The sequence below is a fragment of the Aquila chrysaetos genome, chromosome 15 (assembly GCF_900496995.4).
Source record: "Aquila chrysaetos chrysaetos chromosome 15, bAquChr1.4, whole genome shotgun sequence".
Lineage (NCBI taxonomy): Eukaryota > Metazoa > Chordata > Aves > Accipitriformes > Accipitridae > Aquila > Aquila chrysaetos.
The window spans coordinates 10,925,789-10,940,099 of record NC_044018.1 but is presented as its reverse complement, the minus strand read 5'-3'; positions in this window follow the sequence as shown (position 1 = coordinate 10,940,099).

Sequence of the window (14,311 nt, the reverse complement as noted above, 5' to 3'; positions counted from 1 at the left end):
TTCTGTTGCACTGTGAAAAAATGAAATTTTCTGAAAAAGTAGGGAACAAAATAATTGCTTTAATAACATTTCACAGAAATTATAAGGTCCTGACCTGACATGTTAGCAATAGACTTAAGGAGTCACCCACGGAAGCTAAGAGAAGTACCCTACTCTGACGCTGCTGTGTTTAATCACCAGCAACAGATGTGATATAGAAAAATAAGTGATTTCAAACAAGTCAGAGATGTAAAGAGGAAGCTTTTAAACTAGCTCAGCAAAAACACCTTTCGAGGGGCAGCGAGAAGACCTTTTGGCAGTATTTAATACTCTTTAATCAGCTTCCCTTAACTGGCAGTTCAGAAAACCCTAGCTGAAACACGGCAGGCGAGTTTGGTTTCTAACAGCTGCTCAGAAAACCTTGAGTGAGGGGAGAGAACGAGCTGTGTCTTCCCTACTAGAAGCAATCGGTGCTTACTGCGTTGTTCAGAACAGACCGCTCTCATAGAACTACAAGGCTTTGTCCTCCCCTCTCTGAGACTGTGGGAATTTGGGGTAACTACATGGAAAACAATGGGGTTTTGCACCGGTTTAAGCGACACGGAGCAGGTCTCCTTTTGGCAGCCGGTTTCTGAGCCCTCAGTCGGGAGCTGTTTCTGGGGAGCACCGTGCAGACACAGGCGGGACGATGCTCGGACGCGGCCGAGATCAAAGCGCAGGTCTCCGTTCCAGGCGTTCGTGGGTAATGAAACGCAGAGCGAGGCCGTGTCCCCCGGGCCCCGACTCCTGCCGTGGGGCCCCGCTCCCGGCTGCGACCCTCTTGCTGGGCTGTACCGAAGCTAATTGACAGGCTGAGACGATCTCACAACCCGCGGCTTATTTCCAGGCTCAAAGGGGCGTTCGCACCAAATCCCGAGGTTCGTCTGCTGTTGCGCAGCAGATGAATTCTAACATCTTTGTGTAATTCACAAACTTTTCCTGTTTTTTCTCCTGTCTGAAGCGTTGGTGCACTAGTGACTTTCCATGGACACACGTGAAGCTGATGAAGTACCTAGCTTGGTTAGCCTATCGATGAGGAAACTGAGGAACGTGCTAGCTGCAGCTGGCAAAAGTGTGACAATAACCAGTAATGAGAGAGGAGTGCTCCATCTGTTCAGACTATTCAGCTCCTTGCGTGGCTGCCCACGTGGCCAGGTATTTGCCATTAAATAAGATGATTAATACCTTGACAAGTTGATATCTGGCGTAGCAGTCCAGCATTTCCTTTTGGCATATGTGGCTGCTTTGAGGAATGCGGCTTTATAGATTTTTACTAATTATCTAATAGCTTTTCAATCTCTTGTTTCAGGACATGGAACTGGTGTTAATTAGTTGCAGATCTTCGGCATACCATTCTTAGCTGATTCCCCTAGTAAATACGTTTAACACTTGCCTTGGTTTCCTGTACATGATTCATTCGGTTGGTAAGTGATCCATCTTTGTTTGCTGTCAAAGTCTTTGAGTTGGAAGAGGTCTTGAATCATGTTACTTGGCTTTTCTGAATAGGAAGAAGAAATAGAGTCAAATAAGCACGCAATGGTAATGCAGTCAAAAAAGAACCATGGCCTGGGTTTCTTTCACTAATAAAAAGTTGTGTAAGCTTCAATTTCCCTTTCATTTTCATAAAGAACATACTGGAAACATCTATTTAGCCAAAGATGTGAAATTAAAACAAAGAAACAAAAACATCTTGAAAGGAGGAAAGAAGGCACTTTCCCAGCTTATGCGTTAATTAAGACCAGTCAAAGAAAACTGCTTCAAAAGGAAGGAGGAAGCCAGCGGTAAGCACGGCTGCAACTGCTTTTAATGGGCTATAGCAATGACATGCATGGCAGACAAAGTCATAGCAGGCATTAATGCAACAATGTCAGTTCAAAGGGTACAGCGAAAAAGTTGGAGGCAAACCTGAAGCTACTGAATAGTAAAATTGTCTCACTAGCAGTTTGTCAGCAACAGCATGGGACAAAGGAACTTGTTTAGCAGAACACGATCATCTTGAGAACTATAAACACTGCTGGTTTAAAGATAAAATCAAAGGCCTTGAGAGCAAAGCAGAAGTAGACATAAAAATATGCATAGTTGGCTTTCCTGAAGGCGAAGAGCTTTGCATCGCTGTCAAACAATTCAGAAAGAAGCTGTTAAGTGCCCCAGGTCGCTCTTGCACCCTTAGCACCCATTCTTCCCCTGGATGAAAGCCTGTGCAGAGCTGCATGAATATACAGCACCACTGGTAGGTTTTCTGCACATCCCATCAGCAGTGGAGATCTGGGAATCTGGCAGGAGAATTTATTCCCTTCTCCTCTACAAAAAAGCTGAGTACAACCTACAACAGACTATTATAAATTTTTAATACAATAGAAAAATAGATTTGTCTATTCAGCAGCAGGAGACAGGACTGTTATTATGTTCTTTACATGCATATTTCTTCTCAGTGCTGTTCAGCCTGTGTCTCTGATCCAGCTGTCTGGGAAACCAGCTGGTAATTTTCTGTTTCTTTTGACAGGCAGTTCAAGCTCTTGCTTTAAAAACTTCCTAGGTCCCTTTATCAGAGATCGGCAGCACGTGTGCATTTTTTCAAGATGATGATGACTACAAGGAAGTCTCCTAAAATCAAGATAAGTGTCTGTCCTTGCTTTATGCCAAACTGGCGCACGACACAGTGAACACAGAGTAAATCAGTGATGACATGCAGTTTAGTGCTATCAAAAACAGCATTCAGAGAGACACAGCTGACACACTGGAGGGAAGCAATCATTACCCTCAGGGAGGCTTTAGTGTCAAAAACCTACGAGTACGTATCCACTGATAAAAGGGTGGCTTATGCTACAGTGTTCAGACCACATCATATTCTCATGCGATCGAGGTATCAAAGGCCACAAAGTTTTCCCTAGATATGTTCCCATAATCTCTGTATCTGGAGAGGATCTTCCACTTTGATCTGGAGACATGAAGGTCTGACAAATGTACTGCATCCACCACATCCTTCATGGTTTCTTCTCATGTTTAGTCATCCTCCATGTGAGAAAACCTACATCTTGTTGCTAACTTAATGTTATCTAGTTCCAGTTTTCCACCGCTGATTTCTGTGACTTTCTCTGACAGATAGCCTTCTCGTAGCTGTTGTATTCTTCCTGAGAAAGTGCTTCGGTGTCACAAGTGTGTTACCTCTTAAACTCACTTCTGACAAATAAAAGATACTAAATCTCTTTATAGGTCTCACCAAAAGGCATTTCCACCAGATCTTGTGCTATTTTTGGAGGCTTTTATTTTGCACATCCCCTTGACATCTTTTTTCTGTGTCATCATATGGAGAAGTAATATTCAGCCGCTTGAACCTGTTCACTTGTTCCTAGCATATATATTGTGGGATCATTTTAGCTCTGTTTTCCTCACCAACGCATTAGGGGCTCCAGTGGAGCTGCCTGCTCATGTTTTTCCTGCTTCCTAGCCCGTTTACTAATTTCAATTCAAAAATATTTATTGGGTTACTAGACTAAATGACATCTACAAACTAGCAGGACTTGTTGGTTGCCAGCAGGTGACTGCCCCGTACTTGGTTCCTTCCCCTGCAAGGGAAAAATAATGTTTCTACAGCACTTAGTCTATCTTGTCAGCTCTGACTAATCTCATCACAATGTTGGGAAGAAGAAGGTTAATCTTTTTGTGATTAACAGGGAATCTGGAGCACTTACAGATAGATCTTTCTACGGATATGGAAGAGATTTATGGTTGCTGTATAGGCTGGTAGCCTTGGTCAGTATGATAACATTAGCGGACAAAACCCTGATGCCTTAGTGTTGCTTTCAGACAGTCTGTCCCATCGTATCTATATGGCAAGTGTGGTCAGTGGATTAAAATTTGCTTCTGCACTGTTCGCAGTATCACTTTCTGTAGTGAAGGATTATCATAAATGCGTTTGATTTCTTATATTCCTGGCATACCTCCTGCAAATAAAAGTAGCTGATGGAGGCTGTATTTTAATGGTGCTCTGTAGGTACATGCCTATTTGTTCTGGCCACAGTACACATGGAGCTGGTTGCTCAGACCTGGTTTGTGTTCAGTGCTTTCCCATTGCAGGCAGAGAAATTGTGAGTCTGGCTGTAAAAGACCACAGCGAAGTACCCAGAGCTGGTCCATCACTGGAGCTCGTGTTCCAGAGGGACAGCCAGGGGAGCTGGGGTGAATCGTCTCAGCATGGGGAGTCAGACCTGAGACTTAGGGGGCTGCTGCCCCCCAGATGTAACCTGGTCATAGATGATTTATTGCTTTGTCTTCTCTTCCTTTAATCCCAGGTCTCCTTATACCTGAAGGAGATCATCCTTCCTGGGCATTGCTGTTCAGACAAGCCCAAAAAATTCAGACATTGCAGATTGCTGTGGTCTCCTGGATGTACAGAAACCAGTGCTCAGTTCATAAGTGTGAACCCTATGAGTGAACCCTGTATGCCCAGGGAGCTTGCTGGCCTTTGCCTAAGACGAAACGCGTGACCCCGGTTCCTTCAAAGGCAATGTCACAGCGAAGGGCTGAGTCTCTTCCATGGTCGGTAGTTGCCTGGGATGCGCGTGTTAGCACAAAGGTTTGTTTTATTGAAGGCTCTGTCCTGTGAGCAGCCAGGTTGAAGGCCTGGAGTCATCACGAAGCAGCTTCTAGATCTGGCTCTGCAGAAGAAATCTCTATTAATGACTAAGCACTGAGGTTTTTCAAACTGCTGTTTTGTCTAGATCCCAGGCTTGTGTCCCTGAGTTGTGCCCCGAGGATCCAGCCAGTGTCAGAGCAACCTGCAGGATTCGGTGGGGTTGCTGCTCCTCTGCTCACCCTGCCCAAAAAAATGCAGCCTCTTGGGATGAACCCGACAATTTTTGTCTCCTTCCATTTCACAGGGAGCCACGATTTCACCGTAAGGCATGTGACAATGCAAGCAATGACAGCAATGATTTCCCATTTTATAATTACCATGGCAACTATATCGTAACTTAGACTGGCAACGTTTATTTTCTGGGGTTGTCTCTCTTAAAACATGACATAATTTAGCATTCAAAGCTATCCCACCGCCCCGTTCTTGCACCACCCTGCCAGCCGTGCCATACGACAACGTTTTGTTGCAGCAGTGCTTTTGGAGATCCCATTCATAGGGTTACTTGTTCCTCCACATTTCTTCCCAAATAATGCGGCATTTCAGAAGGGAGGGCTGCGTTTGGTAGGTGTTTTTCAGACGGGAGTATCTTGCAATTTTCCAAGCCTCTGTAGGAGTGCATGTTTAAGCCAAGCTCAAGTCCTTCAGCTGTTCCCTACACCCCAGGTTCCTTTCGCGTTACATTTTCCTAAATTTAGGGTATTGAGCTTAAATTCACTGCATAAGGCATCTCCTTATGAGACGAGATGGCTCTTTTCTCAGCTGTCAATAACTGTGCTGCCCACAGCTTACCGTGGCCTTTAGCTACCACGCAAAACATGCAATTCAACACATGCAAAGCAGGGAACTAAAATCTGTTTACCCAGCGTGGATCAGAGGCAGTCCTATTTTTAAGCCTAGCTCGGGAATGTGGGTAGCAAAGCGTCTCAGGAGGAGGAGGTCCAGGCTGGAAATGGTGGGCAGCCACAGCAAGGCAGGACGAGCTTTCTGCCTGAGCCGTGCTGCTGCTGGGCAGAGCCGTGGTGGCCTTGGGGCAGGCGGGAGAGGGGCAGGCGGCTCCATGCCCGGGTCCACCCGCTGAAGAGAAATCGGGAGCGACGGCTGGACCCCGAGGCCTCTCTCCGGGAGGAGCTCGCTTCCCATCGCGGCTTGCTCCTGCCGAAGCCCTCGCAGTCAAAAAGTCACAGCTCGTTCTGCCTCCTGCTTCCAGCCCTCGTGTTTCATCTGTAGTCCTGCCGTTGATCCAAGGCCCTCTCCGAAACCTCCTGAAGTCAGGGAAACCGGGAAAGGTCTTCAGCGTAACAGCTCTCCTCTAATTAGCCTCAGGTTACAGGCGGCGCGGAGGCGGGGAAGGCAGCTCCCATAGAAAAAGGGTTTGGAGTGGACGGCGTGTCCTGTGGGAAAAGCTCAAATCCTGGAAGGAAATGCTGGCCATCATTATGTCAGGGGTCTCTGCTGACACTTCATCATGTTTCTGTTTGAAAATGAATCATTTGCTGTTACAAGCAAGTTCTAAGATGATTAAATGAAGCGGAGGACGGACAGCAATATTAGCCACATTTTCAGTCTACAAAAGGGATTTTGTTTTTTTATGTTCTTGATATTTTCCATTTTACTTCTCAACTAGAAAACATAACCTTCTGGTTTACATGCCCCCTGGGGGCCGTGTTCACCTCCCGGCTCTGCTGGGTAACTCTGGCCAAGCCATTTCAGCTCAGGAGTTAATGGCTTTGCTTTCACATCCTTCATCTGCTTGTCTCCTCAGATCAGCGTTCCTCAGACTCCACCAGCCCATGGGCTACAAGAGGCAACAAGTTTTCCAGGCAACACCACCCTTTGCTCTCCCTGTGAGCCTCAGTTTTAACTTCTGAATTTCCTGTGCCTGTGAGTAGCATCGGGGCAGGTTCCCGCAAGCCGTGGGCTAGCGTGGTGATGTTTCAGTGCGGGAGCCGTTGATGGACACCTAAAGCCTCGGAGGAGCACTGGTGTCGTGCCAGCTGTGAGTATTAATGATGGTTATTGATCTGGGAGTTCTTCATGCTGTAGAGAGAAAAACAAGCCTTAAAAACTGCCTAAATCCTGAAGCAGATGGGATTTAAGGCATATGTCTCTCAGTATTTCTAAGCAGCCTGTTTAAATAGTTTCTTGCATGGTGTGCTGGCCTTTTTCCATTTGATGCCTAGGCATATACCTCCCCCTCATTATACAGTCTAGATGCCAAAGATGCCAGGTCCTACAACTCTCAGTAGCAAAATCCTATTAACTAACTGCTAACATAATTCTGTGTCTAAAACGCAAGACATTTCCTTTCCTAATAGTGTCAGTAGATAACATGCTAGTGATGTGAGGCAGTCGGATGTAATTATAACAGGAACCAGGAGTGGGATTAAAAAGTTCCAGGTCAGTTGTGTCTCTTGAATTACGACTTTGTCCCCCTGGGGAGCTCATTCGTATACCAACCACCTGATTTCCTGAGCTGCCATAGACAGGTATGGAGCACAGCGTGCCTGTTCTGCAGTGACTGCCAGGAAGGTGCCCCTTGTTGAAATTTTTAAATTGAAAATACATTTGGGATGACTTCCCTCACCAGTCCTCCCTGGTGGACCTTTGAGCTCAGAAATGCTCCTGCAGAGGATGTGGGTTAACCTTGTGAGGAATCTGACTACCCAAATGCACAGACTTTTTCAGTTTTCCCGAAATGGTATTGCTTTCATGTTGTCAGATAAGAGATACTTGTGGTTAAGAGTGTAATGCAGTTTCAATAATAAATATCTCTATTGTTCGGTCTAGTTTTCAAAAGCTCTGTGATCCCAGTAGCATATAAACAACAGGAACTAACGTATAATATAAGGCAGTGGTCAGCGTTCATTCCTTGTTCTTGATCTTCTCATGCACATGCACAAGCAGCCCCTCTGAGATGCTGATCTACAAATGATGAGAGTCTTCAACAAGCTCCAAGAACAGAAACTAGTACTTTATTTCAATTTTCAGCAGCTAATTTTCAGACTCGTTTATCACACTGCTGACGAAACCACCACTGCTGAGTTAGCACTTGGGGGAGGGCACTTGGATGTGGTGGAGATGGCACCAATCTAAGCCCCAGCTAAGGTAATAATCACCTGAGCAGAGTGTATATTCCAAAACTGATTGATTCAGAAAACTGATGGCATTTTGAACTTGGTTAGCACTTTTTTACTGGGAATTCAACATGCCCTGACGGTCCAATCCTGCTGTGTGCTGGCTGTGTCGAAGCCCTGATAAAAACGCTGCTTCCCAGTGGAGGACATTCAGTTCATATCTCAGCCACACGATTCATCGCCACGTTAAAGCTGTCACAGCTTGCTCCAAATGCATAAATGTGGGGCCTATGCAGGAAGGTGAAATGCTGTCCTGAAATACTGCACTGGTACTCCTTACTGTACAACTGTGTCAGCTCTGCACAAGGTATACCCTAATTCACTCTGCCTCCCAACGGGACCAATTAGATTATTTGCAGTACTATGGTGATGTGCCTGTGCTGTTTCCAGATCAAGAAATGCCTTGTTTTGTACCAGTGAGGAGGTCTGCACTGGACTGCCCGAAGAAGTACTCTGTGCTATGGGAAGCCACCAGCGGACAGTACTGCATGTGCCTTAGGGACTGGGCATGCGATGCATTCGATACATGGTCCTGTGTGAATGCACAGATGAGGGGTCAGGACATCACAGGCTGTTAAGATGCCATTGCAAGAGTCTGGAAATAACTCTTTGCAAGATCAGACCTTGAAAGCAGAGCATCGCCTGCAACCCCAGACCTCTTGCCCAGCAGAACCCAAATAACAGCCCTAAGTCAGATGAAAGTTTTGGAGCCCTGAGCACAGGACCGCTGTGTGAGACCTAAGAGAGTCCATCTGTGTGATTAGAAACACAGCTGGAATAACTGTGTTACTAACTCATGTACCAAGACAGCTTCCAGACAAAAGCAGGCAGGGCTAATGCAATCCAGTGGGCCATATTTTCCTCACCTCGGGAAAACACTTCTGTGAGCAAGTGAATTTCTTGAGTCTCAGGGTTGGCAGTAGCCCCATCGTGAGGATCAGGCAGGGGCAGTGACAGACTAAGCCATGGGACATCCTAAGAAGTATCTTGGTTTTAAACCACTTTTTGAGACCCAGCATCCCCATGTTGCTGAGGGATGCTCCCCACTGCCCTTGAGAAGCTGTGGTGCCCTTGGCTGCTCGTTTTGTGGGGCCAGTCTCCAACATACCTCTTCCATTCCCGCTCAGTTCACCTGGAGCTACAGCCTGACTCAACAGCAATTGCAATGGTACCTAGAGCTGGCAAATAGGCTGGGAAGCTGAAATTGCCCATTCCTTAGTTGTCTGTGCGCCTTATCTGCTCATGGAACTGAAGAGCAAAAAGGAGGTTCAATTTTCCATTAAAATTTAATATTGCAGAATATGGCCCTGCATCCTGTGTGCGTCATACCACCTTTGATAAAATTACTTCTGAGCAACAGGGACAGAGGGAGGCCCTTACGTGTCCGTGCCAAAGCAGAGCCCTTCAAAACAGTGGAATGAGCGGTCTTGGGAAGGTTGAAGCCTCTGACGGGGATGGCAGGCACAGTCACCCTACATCTGTGTCCCTCACATGGGAACAAAATCACGGTCGTGCGCGGGCAGACCGTGGGAGCTGGCGGTTGCAGACTGTGCACACCCAGGGAAATTTGCAATTCCAACAGCAGATGGCACAGTCCTAAAACTAAACTCAGCCTGCGAGGCAGCCACGGGGAAACATTGCCCGGGCTGCGAATGTGAAAGATCCTGCAAGAGGATCCTGTGGAGTCAGTCTACTGATTTGTCAACATAAGCAAACTGCCTTGAAAATAGTGTATTTTCTCTTCAGGAGAAACTATTTCTAAAAGAAACTGCATATATGAGACAATCTGGCAGTAGTGAGTTTAGTTTAAGTCTCTCAAGTACAGCTGACGGCTTAAATGTAATTATAAGTTTTTTGGCATCCATGCCTCATAAAGCACTCTTTTAATTATCCTTGTATGATCTAGAAACAATTCATAGTGGCCACAGATACAAAGAAATTCTATTTACTGGAAGGAAAGTGAAACTCCACAACAATTTAATTGAACAGTAATGTCTTAAATTTGCTTTCGTGCGGACATAATCCTTTTGTGTTTCTCAGCCATCATCCACAATCTTACAGAATTAGGCATAAAAATCATGTTCTGTTACATTTGGAATTTTATGAACTAAGTGAGATTTGATTATATCAACCCCAAAGCCCCCAGCCCTGTACATATGAGAAAAGCAGTGCACCAGACTTAGCACTTTGGTTCCATTAGCATCAACAAGATTGTTGGGCAAATACACTTATTTTGGCACTTTTTTTACAAACTTGCAGAATAAAACCTAGAGATCTTCCCTCAACAGGCAGTATGGTAAGCCTGGATGTATAATCCAGGACAACCATTTCATGATGTTTAAGGAATTAAGAAACTAATCCATCCTTTTGATGCACTAAGGAATTGCTAGAGGAATTGTCTAGTGGTTAGATCAGGAAACTGTGAGTCAAGGCATCTGTTCCCCCCTTTGTCAGTGAATCATTTCCTCTTCTTCGAGTCCCACAAAACACCCAGACAGAATCTGTCCCCAAGTAAAATAAACTGTTTACCAGATTCGGTCCCCATGTAGCTCCCAGGCTACTGCTTGTGGTAGAAGCTCTATCGTGTGTTAGAATCTGAAAGCTTTAAACGTCAAAAGAGAAAGATGTGTTGTGGTCCTGCATGTGAATTTTCCCTCTGCAGATTTCACAGAGCCCAGAGCTCTGTTATCAGCTGCCCCGTGATAGCACATAGAATCTTAGCATGGTCCTCATTTTGGTAGATGTCATAGAAGTGCAGAGAAAAAGACTTTTCCAATGCTAAGAAGCATGTAATTTATATTAGTAACATTTAAGGACTGGACTGTCCACCTCGGTTAAGGATCTGGTGACTTTCTTGCAGTTAGGAAGAGGCTGCTGTATTCAGAGAGCGATTCAACCCACAAATTTTCAATCTTTTCCTTGGGATAGGATGAATTGTTTTCTGGAGCTGTCTGTCTCCACTGTTTATAGAAGGAAATATCAAGTGATTTTACTCCTAACTTACTGCCTCAGTTCAGTGCTTGAATGGCCATCCTTGACTCCTGCTGTAGGCGTCAGACCACATTAAGCGCCAATTCCTTAAGTTTAACACAAGTGTACTTGCCGCTGTGTTGTGCTTTCAGCAACTACAGTTGCTGCTGCTGTTTTTGCAGTTGCCACGCACTCCCTGACCCCCCCCCCCACCGCACACTGAGGACTGCTGCGGCTCTTCTGGTCAGTGGAGTCTGCTCAGGAGCCAGCACCTTCCCAGAGGCAGTCAGCGGTGGGCAGAGAAACAGCGCGATGCTTTACTGCCCAACACGCTAATCGGTCATCCTCTTCCACTGCTAATCAAGCAAACAAAAATATGTGTTCTCAGAGATACCAAGGATTAAAGGGTTTACAGTTATTTCCCACAGGGATTCCAAGCATTCCCATATTTGCAGTAATTCCCAGAAGTTTACATCCCAGTTGCCTACACAAGGAGAGCAGTGGTCTTCGATGATCAGAGAAACACGAGTTCTGAGTCGAATAACCCTGCAGAAATGTCTTGAATGTTTGGGATTCCTCCTCCAGAAATATCTGTCTGACACAAGAGGAGATTAATCTCACCTATCTGCAGCTTTCTAAAAGGCTGGTGAGCAGGAACGCTCGGTAACCAATGGAGGCAGAGAAGCAATTTCAGGCAATGTAAGTATGAAAGAAATAATGCCTTAAACAAGGGAATCACAATGGTCTATTCTTTTCTTCTGCTGTTTGTCTTAAAAACAATTAAAACTGTAATTTTCTCACCAAGAAAATAATTTTCAGTTTCATTTATCTATAAAAATTCAGTTTGCATTTGCCTGATACCTTCCAATTGGTATGTTTTTTTCTACTTATCTGTCATCAGAGGTTGTTGTGGTTCAGGTACATGAATGTAGGTACCTGGACTGTAGATGTTTACAGCTATTTTAAGCTCTGCTTGCAAACACTCCTACTGGTATTTCTCATACCTAATGGTATTTCTCACTCTAAGGTAGAGTAGGCCTAATGATCAGCACTCCAGAAATGCTGATTTCTCCCCATTAATGAGGAGGGCCTGGGGTCACTAGCTCTGGTGTAGATATCCGCACTGCAAACATCTAAAATTAAGTGGGATAAATCTCATTCAACAAGCTTGATACTTTAAGCCCCTGTTCAGCAAAGCACTTACTGACAGTATAAAATGAAGCCTGAGCTTAAATGCTTTCCTGAACTGAAGCCTCAATTACTTAAGGAATGAGAAGACAGTCGTGGGGTTTCATAGCAGTTAGACTTGCACGAGGCTTACGTTGGATTTCCACCACGCAGTCCTACATACTGTTCTATTCCCCTACAGAAAACACTTCTCTTCCTTCAATTTCCTCTTCCAAACACATTTATTTCTGACTCCTCCCGGCGCTCGCTATCCCCGGCTGAGTCACACAGGCGGTGTAACCCAAAACTGGGGCAGGCGAGCAAGAGGCACCGCAGACTGCCGGCATTCGCAGCTCTTCGCCGCTGGTTCTTATCCTTTTCTTTTTGCTTCAGCGTTTAGCACTAAATTCTTCACTGCTCGGCTGAAAACTTTGCTCGAGAGTGGCAAGACTGCACAAATACGCGGTGGTGGGATGAGCGAACCTCGTGTAATTTGGGGCTTGGTTTGTCAGCTTCTGGGGGCAGGTGGCCGAGGCTGAGAGCCCAGCCCCATCGCGTGCGTTTGCACGAGCAAACCCCGCGCTCGCAGGGCACAGGTCCGAGCGCGGGCACCGGTACCCGCGTCGTGGTGTTGGCCTGGGCCACCGTGCCGTCCCGCGCGGCATCTGGGCACATCCAGCCCCAAAACGCCCTCTGCAGCCTGTCACCTCCTCCGGGCTACCAGGAGAACCTGGCTATGGGAGCGAACCTTGAAGTTATGCTCATTATTTTTTATAGTCGTCTTGCGCCTTTGAGGCAGAGACCTAATCATCACTTTTATGCAGAAAGAAGTTACTACAGTCATCTCCTGAGCTTGGCCAAAGCTTTTGGGTGCAAATAATAAATAATGGTACTGATTTATTATTGTTGTGCTCGTGCTGTAAAGATGTTAGAAGAGATGTCAAAATACTCAAATCAAACAGACGTGCTTTGTTTATATGTGCCATCGCTGTGCTATACGAGAAGCAGAGAAATGAAATTACTAAACTGAGATCAGCCATCAGCAAGAATTGCTGCAACCCTGAGAATGTGCAGAGTGCAGACTAAGTGGGAATTAATAACTGTAAAAATACAGGGACACCAATGTGGTACTTTTTTTCCCTGTTACACAATTTAGACTCTGTAGTCCCTGCTGGTCGATAAGACCAATGGAGATGCAATCCCAAATATTGAGCAATACTGGTATTGATAATCACAGACACCTGAACGCCACTCTTAGTTTCACTCAACTGGTTAACTACCTAACAAACTAAATAAGTAAATTAAACCCAATAGTAGCAACACAAATGTAATTGAGAATTCAGTTAAATCCAGTAACTGTCTTTGCCATGGGCAAGGTGATGATGTTAAGGGCCGAGGGAGACTGGGGTCAGCATTACTTGAAATAATCAGCAGTTTTCTGGGCTGAAGGACATATGTATCTTTCCATAACTCCTCAGCTCTGACTGCCATTTACTTCTGTCAAGTGCTTATGCCATGTTTACAAATGGAAGTATGAGTCATTATCAAATGCATTTTCACTTGTTTTTCTTCTGGTATTTTCTATAAAATGAATAGTTGCAGATGTCCGTGTAAAAAAAATTCAAATCACTGTGTCTTTCACTCTATTAGCACTGAACAGCTTTGGAAGATAATGAGGCATACTTAAATTTCTGTTTTTCCCTCCTGATGATACATTTAAAAGTTAAAATGAGGAAAAAAATATCTTTTTCTTCCAATTAATCCATGTGTCAAATTTTTATTATTAGATTTTTATACACTTAGCAATAAATACTATATTTTTATCTTTCCCCCACCTTTTATTTGCAAGAAAATATGTCAGTATTGTCAGTAAACTGCAGGCCGGAAAATAGATGCGTGTGTGTTGTAACTTTCTGAAATGCGCTTTGGTAACATAAATAAATACGTTTGGAGTTTTTCAAAGTGGGAGAACCTTTCTAGTGGAAATAAAAATGCTGTTACATGTTTGCTGAGAAATGTTTATTTAATCTCTTTGACAAGTTTTCAGGAAGAAATGAGTGAATCAGATTTTTGTTTGTTTGTTTGTTTTTCTCTTTCATTGTATTATGTATGAATTAAAATATCACTGTAAAATAACCTGTACAGATAGGTTTAATTTTCCATTACTCTAAAAGCAGTATCAAGGACAAATTTACCTGCAGTTCTTATTTCTGATTTTCAAGGACTCAAGATGTAATGAGTAATTAAAAGCTGCTAGCAGTGCAAAAAAATCTATAAATTCAATAAAAGTAATTAAACTCCCTCCTTGCATAATTCACAAGGTTTCACAATTCTCTAGCATTTCTCTTTTATATAAGACAACAACTGAGTCAGAGACTTCAACAGA